The sequence below is a fragment of the Candoia aspera genome, chromosome 2 (genome assembly GCF_035149785.1).
Source record: "Candoia aspera isolate rCanAsp1 chromosome 2, rCanAsp1.hap2, whole genome shotgun sequence".
Taxonomy (NCBI): domain Eukaryota; kingdom Metazoa; phylum Chordata; class Lepidosauria; order Squamata; family Boidae; genus Candoia; species Candoia aspera.
Genome location: NC_086154.1, coordinates 35,748,422 through 35,768,813, shown reverse-complemented (window position 1 = coordinate 35,768,813; position 20,392 = coordinate 35,748,422). Strand labels below are relative to the sequence as shown.

Sequence of the window (20,392 nt, the reverse complement as noted above, 5' to 3'; positions counted from 1 at the left end):
CATTTATTAAACAAAATGCAAAAAGATCTACAGTCTCCAGCAAAGAAGCAGAATGTTTACAGAATCCCACAAAAGAACAGCACCAAGCGGATCAAAACTCAGTTTGATTTCTGGAGGCCTGCTAGATGATGACTAGAAGTACTGGTCTTCTTGATATAGAAGTGCCACAAAACTGAGTTCAGAACAAAAAATGGGCATTTCAGAATAATCTATAAACTACTAAAACTCTCATTGTGTTTATCTGTTTGTCTCTTTGTACCTTCAAGTTAGCCCAAACAGTGCATTATACCGCATCAATTTTTGAATCAAGGTACCTAAAATCTGCTAACTTAAAGAATGCATAAAAAATCTGGGACCATTACGCCTGTGGAATTGAAATTTCCACGATGTTCAGACTGGTTTTATTCACAAAGCTTTGGCCATTGCAGCATCCTCACAGTCACGTGATTGTGATTTCTGACACTCTCTGCCAGCTTCCCCCAAGCAAAGTCAGTGGGGAAACCAGCAGGAAGTTGAAATTCGCTCCTGCTCCCACTGCTGTTTTGCCCGCCAGTGATCATTCTACTTATCTGTTTAAAGTAAAGGTAAAGGTTTCCCTTGACGTAAAGTCCAGTCGTGTCCGACTTTAGGGGGCGGTGCTCATCTCCGTTTCTAAGCCTTGGAGCCGGCGTTGTCATAGACACTTCCGGGTCATGTGGCCAGCATGACGACTCGGAATGCCGTTACCTTCCCGCCGAAGCGGTACCTATTGATCTACTCACATTTGCATGTTTTCGAACTGCTAGGTGAGCAGGAGCTGGGACGAGCAACGGGAGCTCACCCCGCCGCGCGGTTTCGAACCACCGACCTTCCGATCGGCAGCTCTTATTTAGTTCATTTGCCACTACAATTATTTTTCTATATATGATATATCCTCTCCTTAGATGATCACGGGACCGTCCAGCATTGGGGTAAAAAAATAGGGTCAGCCTAAAATTTAATATTCATTCTGGTCACATCAGACTGCACTACCTTTTTCTCAAAGGATGACCCAACTGGTCACAAGGTTGTCTAGTGATCTATTTAAAGCAAATACTGCTTGGTATTGAGGGCAAAAGCAAGATAAAGCCTTCACCAAAATTTAGCACTGTTTAACAGAGGCACCAGCTCCTTGCACCGTATTATATAATCTGATGTAACATAATGGTGAAACGTGAAAGGTCCCCTGTGCAAGCACTGAGTCATATCTGACCCTTGGGGGGGATGCTGCTTTCGCGATGTTTTCTTGGCAGACTATAGCGGGGTGGTTTGCCATTGCCTTCCCCAGTCGTCACCTTCCCCAGCAAGCTCGGTACTCATTTTACCGACCTCGGAAGGATGGAAGGCTGAGTCAACCTGAGCCAGCTACCCGAGAATCCAGCTTCCGCTGGGATCGAACTCGGGTCATGGGGAAGAGTTTCAGTTGCAATACTGCCGCCTACCACTCTGTGCCACACGAGGCTATGTAACATAATAGCTATTGATATTATTAGATATAACTAGGAAGAAATTAACTTTGTGGACTTAAAGGGAATTTAAGCCCAGCAACAGAGAGCTCTCACACAGTAACAATTCCTAAACCTTTGTACTGAAAATAGAAAAGGAGTCTCTTGAAGAACTCTTGGCAATGCAAGAAGTTCTCAAAATATCTATACCAGTGTTTCTCAACTTCAGCAACTTTAAGCTGTGTGGACGTCAACTCCCAGAATTCCCCAGGCAGCAGGGCTGGCTGGAGAATTCTGGGAGTTGACGTCCACACAGCTGAAAGTTGCTGAGGTTGAGAAACACTGATCTATACAGAGTAGAACTCTTACACTTTATAGTCACACATTTCAATAACCCTGATACATTTCAGCAATTTGGATAGGCATCAAACAGGGTGTCAAAAGTTTCTTCTCAAAATGCAGTATAACTCTCAGATAAGGCAAATGCTCATAGGTACAGATACTTTGTCAAGAGAAAAAAATATTGGTTAATGCCAGTATAAATATTGCCAAGGTATACACTGAAACTATCAGAATGAAATCATAATTCTTGTTGAGAATATGAAACAATACTTCAAGCTTTCATACCAGTATGAGGCTTTTCATTTCCTTGTATCTTAAATTTTCAATTGAGATAGCTTGTAAATGTGTAAGAAACAGTGGTGCAGCCTTACAGAGCTATTTTTCCCCCCTAAAAAAATATTATTTCCTCATAGAGATAGATCTATTTTTCTAGCTGTGCCAAAACGGGCAAGCTAATTTTTAGGAAAGTTCTCATTGCAAGTAGCATGCCCGTGGCCTCAACTAAGTCAGAATCTTAGCTGATGGCTAAGTCTGCCAAAATAAATTTTGTCACTATAATGCTGTCTATATAGGGCTGCTCTTGAAGACCATCTGGAAATTATAAGTGGTCCAGAATACAGCAGCATGCCCAATTGGGGGTGGGGGCGGAGAGCTCAGATTGCCCATATTACATCACTGCTATGTGAACTGCACTGGCTCCAAGTTTCTTTCTGGGTGCAGTTCAAGATGCTGGTTATCACCTTTAAAGGCCTTCATGGCATGGGGCCAGGTTACTTGCTGGATCACCTCTCCTTGAGGGTATCTGTCCATTCTTCCAAGTCAGATAGGGTGGGCATATTCCAAGTCCTTTCTCTTAAATGTTGTCATCTAGACAAACCTAGGAAGTGCGCCTTATCAGTAGTGGTTCCTGCCTGGTGAAACACTCTCACCCCTGAGAACTGGCAGGCCCCTAGCCTTTTGGAAGGCCTTAAAAAGCTGGTTTTTCACTCAGGTGGGATATGGTAAGACAGGATCCCAGTGGTTATGATTTTTATATAATGGGGAGTGTTGGTTTTGGGCCACTTTTTTTTGGGGGGGGGAGGTTGGTTTTTATTGTTTCTTTTATGTTCTTTACATTGGTGTGAGCTGCCCAGAGTTATGGCACAAAAGATGGGCAGCCATAAAAGACCCTTAAAAAAATAATGCTCACAATCATTCTGTTGTAACACCTTGTAAAAGAGGTGGAGCAAACACCTGCAAATTACCATGACAAAAGTATACAGCTGCTAAGGACTTTTTTTCCCTGGATATGAATCACGTACCATTTTCAGATCTCACAATGCCTTACCAGCTGCAGGTGCCCCAGATTTGTACTATAATTTATGTGATACAGGTGTGCTCAGTTTGTGAAGAAACACAATTTTATTTTTGTTAAAATCAACTAGCCACAATCTAATGGCAGAAAAAGAGATCCAAATTGCGAAATGAATTCTGAAATAAGATCCATTTTTTGTTTTTCTGATTTATATATAGTAGAAACTCTCACTAATGCTGAACAGGTTCAGTTAATTGGCCAATAACTACAAATATCAGTTCTGATACTGAAATGCAATTTAGTCAGTTGCTCAACTATTACGAATAGAAAAAATAAGGCAGCCCATGAGAAGCAGGTATAGGAAACAGAATATGATACTGCAAACTATGTTGTCAAAATTAAAAATGGCAAATTTAGGAAGAAGATGATACCTATGATTGGCAGCATTGAGGTTGAAAAACCAACACAATGTGAGACAAAACAGTATTGGAATACCCTAAGTTGCAGGTGTTGGGAAATTTTGGTATCTACTTTGGGACTAATTTGTCTGCAGGGGGCTAGGAATTTATAGCAACCACGACAAAAGTCATATTTATGAATAGGGAGAAAAAGTTCTACTCCCTTACCTGGGAATTGGGGCATGTTACATTTGCCCATAAGAAGAGAAGAAACTGTTGAAAACAAAGGAATTACTATGTAGTGCAAATGATTATACAGTCCTTGCTGCAAAGCATGGATGCCTCTGAAGACTGGCCTGAAGATGAGATGCTTTGGAGGCACTGTTTGGTGGATTTATGCTAACTCCTTTGCAATATTTATTTATTATTCACATTTCTATCACCGCCCATCTCCCCTAAAAGGGGGACTCTGGGCGGTTTACAATAAAATTCACCTTAAAACCTAACATCATAAAATCACCAATATTAAAATAATAAAAATATAAATATAAATGTCTAAACTTACTTTCTCTCCCTTTCCTTAATTACTGCTTTCCTTTGCCCATCTTATCCGTTCTTTTTTTCTCTCTTCCTTTTGCAGTTTCTGCCAAAAGGAGGGACAGATTCTGTATGTGGTTCCCTCTGTGTATGTACTGCATATGTGAGAATGGTTTGTATCTGCAAGATTGAACCATGCAGATGGGGACTAATTAATTTTGTACATGGAGCACCTTATTTTACGGGCAGTTAATTTGAATCATTATTCAAAATAATATAAATGTGTATTTTTCTCCTGGCTCTGTCCTTTTTTTGGAGTTTGGCTTCTGACAGAAATAATGCACAATTCTCTAACCACCTTAAATGAAGAATCATCTTCCTTTTGTGGCTATCTCAGCTGACACATGTTCAATTAGTTCTGGTTTTCAGTGGATAGGGACATCTTGGGTCTCCTCCCTGCCCATGAATAGGTTGCCAAGTTAGGTTTATTGGTGTCTTACCACTGAAAGGTTGGTGGTCCTATTAGGATTGTATACCAAAACAACTAATAGATTCATTTGGATTTCATGACATTTTGGAATGGATTGTGGCTGGGCTTACCAATCTATTGACACCCTACTTGGTACCTGAAATAGGGAACTTGGCAGGGCTGTCAATAAAACTTCTAGGTGAAGTTTTATTGTGATCTCTGTGATCTACTTCAAAGATCTTTACACTGCATATGGTAGAACTTTGGGAGCTGAAGCAAGAAATAGAAGGCTAGAGCATATGGAGAAAGACTTAACTCCAAGAGGGCAGAGCATAAATCTTATTGTAAAGTTTCTGTTGCATTAAAGTGTGCTGCAAAAAGGAAGTTTCCTTCAGCATGTACTGAATGACCCGCTGAGTTATTTTGTGCCATGAGGACTAATGTCCCCATTTCTTTCCCCCCCAATTCAGTTACTGAACTCTTAGAAGCTTATTTTTAATCAATTTTTGTATGAGTGTTTGAACAAACTTACTTGCATACAAGCCAGATTGGATGATACCTCTAATGAAGAATCAGTTATGAGGGTTGACGGGTAATGCTTCTTGTATATTTAGTTTTAGAGCAGTTTCACTTTTTGACACCTGCTAACATGGAAAAGAATATTTCGACTCTTCTGAATTCATCCCAGTGTAGCTTGCAACATCTAGCTTTTAAGCTCTTAGAGTTGCCTAAGTTAACACCATCAATGTCACTCTGAGGGAGATGAGGATGCCTTGTTTAAAGAAGACAATTATGAGACCACTTCTTCAGAAATCACATCCCTTGGAGATAGACAATTGGTGAGGTGATTGAAAAGAGTGGTTGCTTCTGAAAGAAACAAGTTAACTTGCCCATGTCAAGCTAGCTTCCCAATTAGCTATGGGATAAAGGCTGCCTTTATGTCTGCTCTGCAAACTTCCATTAATACATGCCAGCCTAATCTTTAGAAGAATTCATAGACACCATATTATACCTGTGCTAAAAGCATTGCATAGGCTGCCAATTTGTTTCCGGACAAGATAGAAAACGTTAGTTAAAATCTTTAAAGCCCACTGACTGCCAATGTGTCTGGGCAGGACACAAAATGCAGTTATCATCATCAAAGCCTATATGACTTGAATCAAGCCTGAGAGAATGCTGCTTTGTAGGTCTTTCTCTTGCTTTAAGAAAATTTGCTTTATATGAATTCACTACTTTGCGATTGATCATTTTCAACCAAGAATATTTGGATAATGTAGTGCTTAAGAAGAAGGCTCTAAAATTTATGAGCACATCTCTCAATGCAGTTGAATTACCAAATGTGACACTACACCCTGTCACCCCCTTTCTTCCACTGGTTCAGGGTCCCACTTCATGTGGATTTGTTTTAAACCAATTCTTTTTAAGGGAATGTAACCCTAACATAAAGCAAAGGAAGCCTGTATATGATTTATCTGTCCCTTTGAGGTAATCTGAGGAAGTTCACCTATAGTTGCCCTCTGTTTTGCCAGCCCAGTTCTCCAAAGTGCACTCATGGCTAAGTTTAGAACCCTACCTCTTTGCTGGCTTTTTAAATGGTCCCAAGTCATAACTTTTAAATCAGACTTTTTATTCCTGTTTTTAAGTGTTTAGAGTTGTTTTTAAATTACTCTGGGGTTAACGTTGATTCTGTTGTATTGTAAAGTATAACAGATCTTAATACAGGTAGTCCTCACTTAACGACCATAACTGGGACCAGAATTTTGGTTGCTCAGTGAAGAGGTCATTAAGTAAGTCCAACCCGATTTAATGACCTTTTCTGCAGTGGTCATTAAGTGAATCACCATGGTCATTAAGTGAACCACATGGTTGTTAAGCGAATCACATGGTTCCAAATTGATTTTGCTTGCCAGAAGCTGGCCGGGAAGGTTGAAAATAGCAATCGCATGTCAGTCTCAGCCCAAGAACAATGAAGAGTCAGTCCATTCAAACTCCAGTTCTTTATTTGCTCATACCAAATAGAATCTTGCCACACTAAAGCTATTCTAACTAACCTAAGGGGAAATAACCTGGGAGACTCTAAGGCAGGGCTATCCTGAACCTCTTTGTTTTCCTCCCAGACTGTGCCTCCTCTTATCTCCTCCACCTCCTTGGGATGTGCTCCCTCCTTCCTGAGAACCAGCGGCACTGCTGAAATCCATCACATCACGTGACCATGGGACACTGCAACGGTCATAAATGCGAACTGGATGCCAAGCACCCAATTCGTGATCACGTTACTGCAGGGATGCTGCAACAGTTGGAAGTGTGAGCACTGGTTGTAAGTCGGGTTTTTCAGCACTGTCGTAAGTTTGAACCATCACTAAACGAATGGTCATTAAGTGAGGACTAACTGTTGGTATAACATGTTCAATGAGTAAAGAAACAGGAATAAGGTGAATTCTCTTGCTGAATCAGACTAAACCGAGTAGCATTCCCAGTATGTTATGCATCTTACTGAAATTATTATCTAACCACTACATTATTATCTAACAATTGATATTCATTTGAGCCTTTTAACAGAAATGCTGGACATTGTGGTGCATTTATGAAGACTCTGATCATAAATGTTTTAGACCTTGTCCCCTTGGGACAGAAAGGTCTTATGGGAAGTCTGTTTATGTATTCCTCCACTTAGTTCAAAACTAGTGGTAAGCCACTCCTGCTGCTGACCTGCTTTGTGGGGCTTGAGGTTTTCGCCCAAAGGTTTGTCTTGATGGCTTCATTCACTGAAGACATGAAGCAGCCTTAACTGGCATTGGTTTTCCATCAGGGCTGCATTTGCAGATCTGTTCTAAAGCAGCTAGTTACACTAAATTTCCAATATGTTAATGCTCAGTTTTAGATTTGCCCATCGATGTTACTGACATTTAATAGCTATCATCTATTATTTCAATCCAAATTAAAACTAATTCAACCAATGGAGAAAAAACCAAGCAACCCAAGTCTAAACTTCACAACCAGCAGATACAGTATCTACTAGATAATTTTATATTACGAAATATAAAAGTTAATGTTCTGATGTTTCATTAGCTAGCCTTTAAGAAACTAAACAACTAATTACTTCAGGATCCCAGGGATACTTATTAACAGCATGATAGCATGACCGCATCTTGTACTGTAACATGGTTCAGCTAACGTTTTAATCAAGCAAATCAGTTTTAAATCTTTAATGATATTAATTACAGAAAAGGAAATAATTTCCCTATTATTCTGAATTCACAAGTGGATTCTTCCTTAGCATATTTACTAGGTATCATTTCAAAGAACCTCCCTCATATTGCCATGCTTCCTTTCTTCTTCCCCATTTTCAGATGCAAGTAACAAGAAACCACTGATATTTACATAAGTTTTTTTTAATGGAAAAGTTTACAAGTTTTACTGCATTTTCTCTCACAATGCCATTATAAGATGGTTTTTATTTTTATAAGGGAAATCTACTTATAGCCACATGGTAAAGCTATAAATTAAAATCAAGAATTCTGCAAAATTTGTTCATCATCTGATGAGATGTTTGAATTAAATGGCCAGGGACATGAATCTATCAAGCAGTGACAGGTTCCTGGAACATATAACTGTCTTTTGGATAAAGTGCTTAATTAACTAGTTGGTTGCAATTAATGTTTACTGAACTGAAAAAAGTTCAATGATGAAATTATTATGGAAAATGAGTAAAAAGGGAAGAAAGTTAAGGTATGTGCTTTAAAGCTACCTTTCATCTACGTTTCCCCTTGCCTGGTATAATTTTTCACAACCATAGAATTGAAAAACCTTTTTAGTTTGGATGGATGAAGCATCACACATATATTGTTCATGTAACTATGGTAACCTACAAATGACACCAATGTTCCTGTTTTATACACAAATGAAAGGACAGCTGTGGGAATCACATGCCTGCCAGAAAGAATAATATCTATGAATGCACCAGTGTAGAATAGTGGTAAAAATGTTGGACTGGAAAACACAGGTTCGAGTCCACCCTTAGCTATAAAGCTCACTGGATGACTTCAAGTCAGTCTTTTTCTTAGCTAAACCCACCTCGCAAGGTTGTTGTTATGGGGGAAAAACCTGGAGGACTGTGTATTTTACCTTGAAGTCCTGAAGGAAAGGTGTGATTAATTCCAACAAATAAATTAATAAATTGGTATAACCTCAGTTTCAAATTTATAACTGGCTTTTTTAACCAAAGCTCTTTAAAAATATATATAAATTAAAGCTGCAGTGGAAGCAACATTTATCCAGAATATCCATGTTCATTACTTCTGTTTATGCTGTATCTATTTTCTAAGCGAATAAGAATGAATGTTAAAATAATTTCTGAGTCTGCATCCAACTCATACTTTCTCTTCCTTTATGTGTTATAAAATTCTATGGAGCTGATGGAGTTTAAGCAAATTTGCTTAAAATCATATTGTTAGAAACCTTCCACAGCCACAAGCCACAGATTTTTTTTAATGATTTCTAGGATTCAAGTAATTAAAAGAGGAAGGGGATCTCCTCTTCTTAATATTGTCCAGGATAGTTATATGGATTTTTTCCTGATTTTAGCTATGCTTAAGTCAACTTTAGAAAATAAACCCAAAGTTCTATTGGACTGGATAGTATACATTACATTTAGCCAAGGTCATATTGAGATCTCCTTGTGATGTAATACAGGGACCTAGTCAAATAAATTAATTATCTTCCTCATTTATTTATTTATTTGGGTAATTTGGTTTATTTCCAAAAAGGGAATTCTTATGATTATATGAAACTTACCGCTAACAACTCTGACTACTTCCTTGAACTTTAGGAAATTCAGATTAAGAAGAGGACCAATTTTTGGATTCTGCACTGTACTAAATTGCAATGCCCTTTTTTTATTGGTTATGTAAATCATAAAGCCAATAATGAAGCATATACTTTCACTATCATATACTTGGATTTTATCATTCCACTTTCATGAAGAACTTGCTTCATCTCAATAGTTAGGAGTTAAAGCATTCTGTTACCGAAATTCCATTTATGTATAAGCTCCACTGTTTCTGGCAAGAAACATTATAGTATAGTAATGAGCAAGTACCCTAGCAAGATGTGTCATGAACTAACACTAGTACAGCGAAGAAAGGGAAGATTTTGGGGGCATCTATTGTATTGTATACCTATTATAAAAAGAGCAAAATAAAGTTACCAGATCACTGATACCAACTCCATGATTGCAGTTTAGTTAGGAATGGAGAACAGAAATTCAAATAAGGCACCACAGATGCAAGCATTTCTATCTAGAAAGGTTTCCCCAACCTGAGGATCTCCATAAGTTTTTGGACTAGAACTCCTGCCATGTCTGAATGCTGGTCATAATATTTCAGGCTACTGGACTCTAGAATAACTGAAGGCCACCAAGCTGGGAAAGGTTGATCTAAAAGGAATGTAATTGGAATGCTGAAAGCCAAATCTGGACTTGGTGTATTAATGGTTGGCTAAGTCTGTCACAAAAAAGGAGACCACTGTGCATAGGCAGCATCTATGTCTTGTCTCTTTCAGTAGACTTTTAATTTTTAATCGACTATACTGACTAATTTATTGTTAATTTTATAGGGTTTTTAATTTTTTTTTGTATTCTATTAGCTACAGTACCTTCAGTACTCACTTCAGTATCAAACTGGGGCATAAATCAATCAATAAAAGTATACTCAGAAGAAACCCTCATTGACTTTTTAATTTTTTTTTGTATTCTATTAGCTACAGTACCTTCAGTACTCACTTCAGTATCAAACTGGGGCATAAATCAATCAATAAAAGTATACTCAGAAGAAACCCTCATTGACTTCAACTGGGAGCCACTCCCAGGTAAGAGGATTTCAGCATCAGTCAAGCATGTAAAATAGCAGACAACATCTGTTGTGCTTTTCCACACCGTATCATGACTTAACACAATGCTTCCCCCCCTCCCCCCGTCCCAGTTCTTTGTGGGCTTCTTCAATAAGACCTTGGACCCAAAGGGTTAACTGCTTTCTTGGTAAATGGGGTCTTTTATTTTAGCTATACAGCTCAACAAAAGAGGCAGCAACTGGTGCCTTGCATGCAAGGGGGCATATACATCCCCATTCACTTGCAGCCCATACTGCATGCTTTTGTCTAACTGGGCTACCCAATGTCAGAAGGTGAAATATGCCAGCTATCCACCAAACTAATGTCTAGGAGAAGTGAAGGAAGAGCATAAACTCTCTCTTAATGTTAGCACTTAAAATGAAGTGTTTTTTTTTAAAGGTCACCATTAAAAAGAGACCTTTTAGGATCCTGCCTTGTCTGGTTTGAACGTAAGAAAGCTTGCTGCGTCTTTTATTTGGGATCAATGTCATGCATGTGACTGGAGGAAGGGAACATACAGTAAAAATACTAGCATAAAACAGAAAATCTCTTCATGACAAAGGCTCGGAGTATCAAAAACTAAAGCAAACTCTTCTGTAGAATGCAGTTTGAGAAAGTGTAATACACATTCTGAAAATAATGTATAAACCATTACATTAACATTTTACAGAACACAATATTGATTAGAAATAGTTTTGTATATAAATATATGTTCTGCTCACTTCATTTATCAAGTAAAGAACAGATTGCTTATTGATAGTATAATATTGGGCAAAACAAAAGAAAGAACTGAAAAACAAAGGTTGAAAGTTGGGTCCTAGTTTGGCCCAAAATAAAAATTTATTTTTAACCACGGATTAGTATGTTCTTGTCTTCTTTCAACTAACTAGAACTTTCTTCTGCTAAATGAGAAAGGGTTTCCTTGAAACTGGATTCTCTTTCAATATGGAGGCCTCTTCCTCATCTTTGCCTGCCGAAGTGACCTTGTGGAAGCCTCAAGTCCTCACTTTTAGGAACCTCAGCTGTTTTTCTCAGCACTTGAACTTCCAGGTTCTCATATCTGCATAACACTTTAAGCATGCAAGTTCATAGGCAGATGTTATCTTCACCTATCCTAAGCACTCTTTATCATTTTAACCCATTTGAAAAGATACAAGGAGCCTCCTTGCACTTGAAATACAACCTGGAATCAGTAAGTTGCAATCTTCCCCAAACAGAGTATGTTTAATTACATCATGGTCAACTATTCCAGAGAGAAAGCCATATACATTTCTAAGCAGAAAGGTGGCGGGGTGAGGGGGGATCCTCACACTGAGCCTTTATGCTATTTTCTTAAGGTCTATTGTTAAACTGAAGCCTCCTTGTCTTTTTAAATACCTTCATGTGAATGGATGAGGCAAGACATCTGCCAGGGCCCACTCACATTTGCATGCAAATCAGATATTTAGGGAGACACACATGCTGGTCCCTGGACAGGCAACACCAGTCTCTCCCCAGACTAAATTAGAATCAAAAAGTTCAGCCTCCTGCTTCTGGCTTTTCACATAAATCCACTGAAAAAGCAGAAGGAGCAAATTAGGGAGGAAAGCGAAAAAACGCATCCTGAAGAGGGAAATAGCAAAAGTCAAGTCCGTGCCACAGGACCTTCTAGAAAGCATCTTGCCACACAAATTCTCTCCTTACATTTTTTTTTTCCTTTGTGGACAAGAGACAAAGAAAACTTCCAGGCAATAATAATTTTTGGACAACTTTGATAACAATAAATGGCTTCATGGGTAACGGGACGACAGCCAGACCGCATGTTTTTAACAGGGGGCGAGGAATCGGTCTTTAGCTGAAACCTTCAGACCAGGATATCTGGCTCCTCAAAATTTTTGAAAATGAAAAAGGGGAAAAAAAAAAAAAAAAAAGCGAACCACCATTGCCTCCCTCTTGCCCGAAAGGACAAAGGACGCTGCCTGGCAAACTTTCCACACTTTGTCTGCCCGGACTAAATCATCGCTGGCAGGAACAGCTCCCTTTAGACTCTCCACCAGCTGGATAGAGACAGTAACTCCTAGAAACCCGCACGCACGTCTCGTCCCCTGATTCTTTCCCTTCGGCAAAGTAAGCGGGCAACGGGCCCCTCGCTGCTTCTCAACAATCGAAAGCGGAGGGAGGGGAATGGTTTCACCCGGGGAGAAAGAGCCATTCCCCATTATTCTAAGCCCTTCTCTCTCCTGTCAGCGTCGGGAGAGTTTGGGACCTTTGCCTGGCTCCCGAAAGTCTTCCAAGCGCGAGTCCCTCGACAACCTTTCCAAAGGACAGCAGCTGCTGCTAGGTGACGTCTCTCGCTCACGTCCCTTGGGGTCTCGCTCAAGATTCCTGCCTGGAGAAAACCCATCACCTTCCATACACCGAGGGCGCCGGGCTTCTTTGCCAGTTCTCTCGCTCGCTCTCGCGCCCACCTCCTCCTGGCAGCCACGCGCGACACCCGCCCCCCCCCCCCGCCTTCTTTTACACTCACTCTACCGTACTTTGGACTTCTCCGTTAACCCTCCCCTCGCCGGGAAGCCCGCCACCTCCCTCCTGCCCCGATACAAGAAGCAAGCACTTACCTAAGGCGGGAAGGGCACGAGCGGCAGATGAGGGGGAACCGCTTCTTGGATCTCCCCATACAGAACCCCGGAGAGATGCTCCCCAGCCGCTGCCGGCCCTGCCCAGCGGGTACAGCTGCCGCCACCCTTGGAGAAGGGGATGGAGTAACAGAGGCTTAATACTGAGGCTCCATCCTTTCAAGTTTTAAAAGCTACGACCTTACGACACAAGAAACCAGGAACATCGGCAAGGCGTTGCCCTCTCCTCCTTCTCCACACGCGGCGATCGTAGCGGTAATTCCCACTCTGAAAAGCCGTGGCTGGTTAGTCCCCCAAATCGTGTTTTTTCTTCCTTCCTGCTGCTTGCTTGCTTCGCCTCCTGCCGCCGTTCCTCGCCGCCTCCTTTCCTAAGCTCCGTTTGCACAGCCCGCAGCCGGCGTGCAGCTGGTGTAAGCAAAGCGAGTCAGCTGACGAGCCGCCCGGCCATTGGCCGCCCTCCCTCCAGCTGCCCCCGCCCCCCGCCTCAATACACCAGAGACCCCGGGCCGACACCATCTGTACGGGCTGGGAACAAAGGACGAAGAGGCCGCCTCGCTTAATGGGGCCGGGCGCGCTCTTGGCCTGCCGGAGCTGTGGGAACGGAGGGGCTGCGGGGACGAAAGAAAGGAAGAAAGAAAGAGCGAACCGTCTTGCTCCCCTCCCCCGTTTCCATACGCCGCTTCCCGGTCTCTGGCACTGGGGCCTGAACGAGGGGGTCGGATGCGGCTTCTCTCGTTTTGTGCTGCCGGCAGACAATGCAAAGAAGACGGCGACAAAGCTGGCTGGAAAGGACACGTGCAAAACGTTAATCTGTGTATTTGCTCACATGCTCTAGGATAGGTGTTGGCTTTATTTTCAAACGGTGCATTTGTGCGGGGTCCCAGAAGGCTGGGGTTGATCACTTTAAAATTCTTTAGTGATCAAGGTAAGGGAAAGACTGATATCTTAATAACATGAGGCAGCAGGTAGAGAATTTGATTTGGCACTACAAGTCAGCATTTTCTTCTTTTTCATTTTCTGGCCTTTTAGCATACTGGTGCCTCTGCTTTCAGGGCAAGGAACTAGTAGGCAGTTTACAGTACTACAGTAGAGAGGACTAGCCAGAACCAAGAATACTTGTTAAACCCTTTTTAAAGATGTCCCTGGGGCAATACTTAAAGGGTCACCAGGAGGTGAGAATTCCACACTTAGGGGGCTACTCTTCAAAAGTCTCTGGTGTTCAACAGACTGACTGAAGGAAAAAACCTAGATCTGGATAGAGATTCAGCCTCTTCAGGACCGATTACTAGTGCTGAACAGGAGATGGGCAGTCTGTGAGCACACCTCGATCCTGAACTACCTCTGGGTTTCTAGGTGGTGGCAGTGGCAAGGAACACGTTGGCTCAGTTCCATCTAGTTGCCAGATGGACCTGATCACAGCATGATTAGACCATTGGCAAGTGTTCTTGGTTGAAGCTTCTTTTGGTGCACCCAGGCTGCCAACTAACTATAATGGTATGTGGGAAAGACTTTGGGAGACTGGGCCCAGAGATACTGCCTAGGGAATGGTCAGATAAGAGACAGCATAGCCTGCAGCTGCATAGTGGGTGGGGCAACAAACTGAGAAGAGACGCTCCCTAATTTCTCAGGGTGTAAAGGAGACGGGGAGAATTGTACTTTCAGACTGCAAGATTCTGTCAGTGTAGCCTTACAATAAAGTACAATTAGCTCATCTGGTCATGTTTCCTGTCTGGTCCACCTGGTAATAGACAGTATTGGGACCACATCATGCTCCTGCCGAAAGATCTATTTCCCAGATGCAATTCAAGAGGCTGACTAACTTAAGGCCTGTGATGACTGAAGGACGCCCCCCCCTCTTTTTTTCTTTTAATTATGAGCCATTGCACTGCATGTCTCTTAAACGCCACTATTTTTTTAAAAAAAATATGCCCCTATTTTTTATTTCAGCACCCCATGCATGCATCTGACTGATCAAGCATGGATTCATCTCACACCTTTTTTTTTAAATTAGCACATTAATACTTAAATGGTCTATTCTATTCCTTTTGGCTGTCTCCCATCCATTCTTCTTTTTATTTCCCTGTTTTATGTAATAATTTCAAATACATTTACAATGAAGAAATTACAAATATAATACAATGAAATTTCCAGTGATTAAAATCATAAACAGTTTAATTCATCTAGGAGCTATGAAACCAATATACAACACAACAGAAATTAAGTTACTCCAAATGAAGAACTATTAATCTAATCTCACATCAAAGAGTGAAGCAAAACTGTCCTTACCTGAAGGGAAACAGAAAGGCTATATTTCCTTAATGAGGAGCTATCATAAAATTGGGGAGATACCATGCATTCTCACCAATATGATAGCACTTGTTGAGGAATATGCATGCAGAGCCTATATAGAGTTGCTGTGAAAGCCCTAATAGATTTATATGGGTGCAAGAAACATATAAAGTAACCATTGTCCCTTACCATGAAGAGTTACATCTAACAGTGTGGTAGTTTTCCTGTCAGTGTCACAGAACAGAACTTCAGGGCAAAATGTCCCAAACAACCTTCAGGTATCTTTAATTCGCTGCTCCATTTGTTCATTCTTCCTTTGCCAATTCTGTGGCAAAGAGAGAGACCTTGCTGAATATAGGAACATACTTCCTATTCCTTTCAGCCCCTTAACAAGAATCTTTTTAAGGTCTTCTGAGATACTGAGAAAAGAGCAGGAACTGGGAGGCCTCTGAGTGAAGTTGCATAGTTAACCTTACTAAAAACAACACATCCTCACAGAATCTTCAATTAGTGTCAACAAGAGTTAGTTCCCCAGAGAATTCAATATATTACCTAAAAAGAACTGAGTTATACATTGTTTCTAAAGGGCAGTGGGGCTTATAGAGAGTGTCAGATATAATCCAGGCTTCCCAGAAGTGACAGTGTGTCCATTAATATGTTCCTTAGTGGATGCCATGTTCACCATCCTAAATTTTATTTGTAAAGATTCTTTTAATTAAAAAAATGGAAAACTGTCTTTATTTGTTTGCAAAGCAAAGTACCAACTTCAGGCATAATCTATACTTAAAATGCCTCTAGACCCCATAAACATTCTTAGAAAATAAAGCAGTGTGTCACTGCAGCCCAGTGCTTTGTTTGCCTCTTGATGTATCTGTGGGGTGACTCATTTTATCTTCTGATATATGAGTGTGGCAACAATTTTGTCAAAGTGGTCATAGCGTGCTGCCAGATTCCAGATGTGACAAGTGACACTAAAGGTTTGGGGACTCCAGTACTATAGCCCTGGAGCTACAGCTGTAAACCTTTCCTTTCTGGTTATATTGTAACATCCACAATGTTTTAAATATTGTATCCTCAACACAATATTTAATGACCTGAAACAAAGTGGGGAGATTTGTACAATGCTGTAAAGTAGACATAGCAAAAATTCTGGAAATAATTTTGTAGCTTCTTTTTAGTTTATACATACACAATACACATCTGAATATCTGAGCCTCCAGCCTACAATATGAGTACTACAGCCATTATTCATGTGAGTAGTAAGCTAGAGCACAATTCTCTGGAGTTATGGCTTGTTCATATCAAGATTATTAGGCCTCTTTTCCAGAGATTGTTTTAATTTCCAGTGAAACCAGATTAACATGTGTTTGCCACGAAGTTCTGCATGGGAGTGAGACCATCATTAGGTTAAGCAAAAGAATCAAAATCAGTTCCACATTCTACTTGAATATCCTACAATATATTCAAGAATCAAATAGAATCACAGAAATGATCAGTTGATTCTTAAATAAAATTAAAGGTGGAATTAGTTAACAAAAATGCCAATCAAGGATTGCAGTCAGAGGAACTTCACTGGAAGGAAAAATACTTCCTTAGAGCAAGAAACTATGGTCTGAGCCTTGACTTTTTGCTAACAACTCAAAGCCAGGCAAAAGTATTTCTACGGAGGCCGAAACTCCCATAGAGATGATGATGCATTGCTTTAATAATGTATTTTATGTAATTTCATTGCATTAAAAAAGTTTTATTAATAATTACAGGTCTATGTATTTTATTGTTGTGCTTTCTGGCCCAAAGGTCATAATAAAGGTTTGATTTGATTTGATATAGAGGATAACATTTCAATTGAGAAATCAGTTAGATGAAGAGGAGGAGGAAGAGGAGGAGAGGGGCCTGCTGTGGCTATTCCACTGCAAGGGTTTCTCCACTGAGCAATGAATGGGAACTACAGGAAGTAAGGAAGATCTCTCTGTTAGACCGTGCCAGGCAAGGAAAGCAAAGAGAAAGAAAGAGAAAGAGAAAGAGAAAGCTAATGAGAAAAGGACAGAAAAAAGAAACATTTCTCTGTTCAACGAAGAAAGAGAAGAAAAAAGCCGGATTTGGGCAGCTTCTAGTGGGATGGAATTCCTAGCTTATGTCATCCTAAATATAAGCTTGAAAAAATATTACATTTTAGTTCAGAAATCAGACCAAATGTTGAAGTTCTTGCTAATGAATGCTAGCAACCAAGCAGCCTGAGTTGCTCTGTTTTGTAAGTAGCTATATTTTACAATAAAGATTTTTGTAATTTCATATCTTTGTGTTTAATGTTTTTTTTTTCTTTTTTGATTCATTAGAGACTTTTGCACTGATGTATGAAAAAACTTACATACTGGGCCCTTGGGCTAATGAATTACTCCTCATTTGGCACTTGTGATGATTCGAGTTTCAGACCTCTGCTCTAAGTAGCTCCTGCAAGTATGTAAATGGATGAGTTGGGGAAGAGAAACAAATTAGCCTTGCATGCAGCTTTTAGTATTGATAGATGCCTGGGCAGTCTCCTGAGGAGGGATGCATTCTTTGGAGAATAAGGAATCATTTCACTGTATAGAAGAAGCCACTTGGTTTTCAAGCCAAGCACATATTATATGAAAAGCCTTGACTCAAGAACAATTTAGGGAATGCACTAAATAATACACTACCATTTATAGATTTTGTTATACATACATGATAAATAATTAAGATGACTGTGCCAGATTTTTCCATTATGCAGGATGGGATTTATTTTAATGGCTTGCTAACGTTGGAAGAAAAAGCCAAGTGAACAGTTGTCAAGTGTCAAGTAGCAGCTGAAGCCACAAATAGATTGAGAAACCCTTCTGGCATCGCTCCATCCAACAATTGCTGATTCTAGACATGGTGTCATCTTGTTTGTTTCAGCAGATCAATACATGTTTATACATAATTTTGAGTTCAGTAGAGGTGTTTTTAAATAATTGTTTTTAGTCCAGAAGATGCAAAACCCTGCAAACCTAGGGTCAAAAAGCCCATCATTTTACTAAAATGGAATGGAGACAATAATTGGAACTGGATAATAGAGGGGTCTGGGTGAGAAGTCTATTAGGAGCCAACTTTGAGCTGGTATCACATATTTTAAACAAAGTTCTCATACTACTGTTTTTTAAATACAATTTTATTGAAGAAATTTTAACAAGATAAAAACAATAGAAATATTAGAAAAGAAACAAAGAAAATAAGAATAGTGAATAAGTAAGAAAGAAAATAGAGAAAGAGAAAAGAAGAAAGAGAAAGGAGAACAGATTATAAAGAAGCAGCTTCCAATCCTTTTGTCAATGGTTGCAAATGCATTTATATTTTACCCTCTCTTTCTAAGGTTACATCAAATATCCTTCTTTCCATAAGCTACCCTTTCTAATCTTCAAATCCATAAATCACAAGTTCATTTTTCTCTTTTTCCAGCAAAAAGTCCATAAGGAGTTTCCAGTCACTGATAAATGTAGCTGTTGAGCTTTCTCTAATCAAACAAGTTAATTTTACCATGTCTGCTAGTTCTGTCATCTTCACCAACCATTCCTCCATTGTGGGTATTTCAGAGTCTTTCCATTTTTGCACATATAATAGTATCACAGCAGTAATCATATATAAGAGTAATCTTCCATGGTTTTTTTCTAATTGACTGTCCATTAATCCCAGCAAAAAAAATTCTGGTTTCAGTTGAATGTTGATCATTAAAATTCTTTGTATCAATCCATGTATTTGAATCCAGAAATTTCTGGCTTTTTTACAAATCCACCAGGCATGATAAAATGACCCTTCATGTTGTTCACATTTCTAACATAAATTTGAAGTAGCTTTATACATTCTAAACCATTTTTCTGGAGTCATATACCAACAGTACATCATTTTATAAAAATTCTCTTTTAGGGTATAAAGTAAAGGTAAAGGTTTCCCTTGACGTAAAGTCCAGTCGAATCCGACTCTAGGGGGCAGTGCTCATCTCCGTTTCTAAGCCTTGGAGCCGACGTTGTCATAGACACTTCCGGGTCATGTGGCCAGCATGACGACTCGGAACGCTGTTACCTTCCCGTCGAAGCGGTACCTATTGATCTACTCACATTTGCATGTTTTCGAACTGCTAGGTGAGCAGGAGCTGGGACGAGCAACGGGAGCTCACCCCGCCGCGCGGTTTCGAACCGCCGGCCTTCCGATCGACAGCTCAGCGGTTTAACCCGCAGCGCCACCGCATCCCTTCTTTTGGGGTATAACATAATGTAAATTTCAGTCCTTTTAACCACATATTTTCCCACTGTTCCATCAGTATATTGTGTCCAAGGTTCTTAGCCCATTTTATCATACAGCCTTTCATTTGTTCTTCTGTTTCACAAAGCTCTCATACTACTGTTTAAAGTTTGTTGATGCTACTGATGTTATAAAATGTTAGACGTACAATTTTTTTTTGAGTCTTGCTAAATGCTGGCTTAAAAATTAAGTGTATACTTGCCACTGAATCTAAAACTTTTAATAATTTCTAAGGCCTTTCAAGGAGTTTATTTTTCAGAAACAAGGAAAAATACAAGGCTGTTAGAGACCATTGTTGTTTTGCCATTAGAAAGATAAAGAAATCCCCAAAAGATGCATTTTGAGAAAACAATTACAGAAGAAATCAATTTTTAAAGATCCCATTTTTAAAGGAACCAATTAGAGATGAAAAAAGGCAGTTCATTGGTAATATTAAGGAATGCTTCTTCATTTAATCAGATGGAGGAAAATTACATTCATAATCAAAAAGACCTTGATTGGAACTTAGTTAATGTTGCATTTGAGACCCTACTTTTCATTTATTTTACACAGGCCAGAAAAAATATTTAACACAAAATAAAAATGTTCTGAAATTTGTGATGTGATTACATTCAACATGAGCAATCACTGGCTTTCATAATGTTGATTTGTCTTCTGTAGGGTTTGGAAGTCTCATCAGCCAATCTTGGTATTATTTTGTTGCTATCTATCAAATGTAATTGGTATAAATGGATATCACCTGTGAGGCTTCCTTCTGCACAATCTCTGTTATGAATAGATTTTCATCCCAGGCTTTATCT

The 20,392-nt window shown here is 39.8% G+C and overlaps 1 protein-coding gene across 1 annotated transcript in view; it reads right to left on the bottom strand.

Moving 5' to 3' along the window:
* LRRN1 (leucine rich repeat neuronal 1) overlaps positions 1-13,328 on the bottom strand; it is a 32,328-nt gene extending 19,000 nt beyond the window's left edge. The window contains exon 1 of the mRNA XM_063291604.1: positions 12,987-13,328. The gene's annotated coding sequence lies outside the window, so the exon portion shown is untranslated. The remainder of the gene's footprint in view (positions 1-12,986) is intronic.
* Between the last annotated feature and the right edge of the window lie 7,064 nt (positions 13,329-20,392).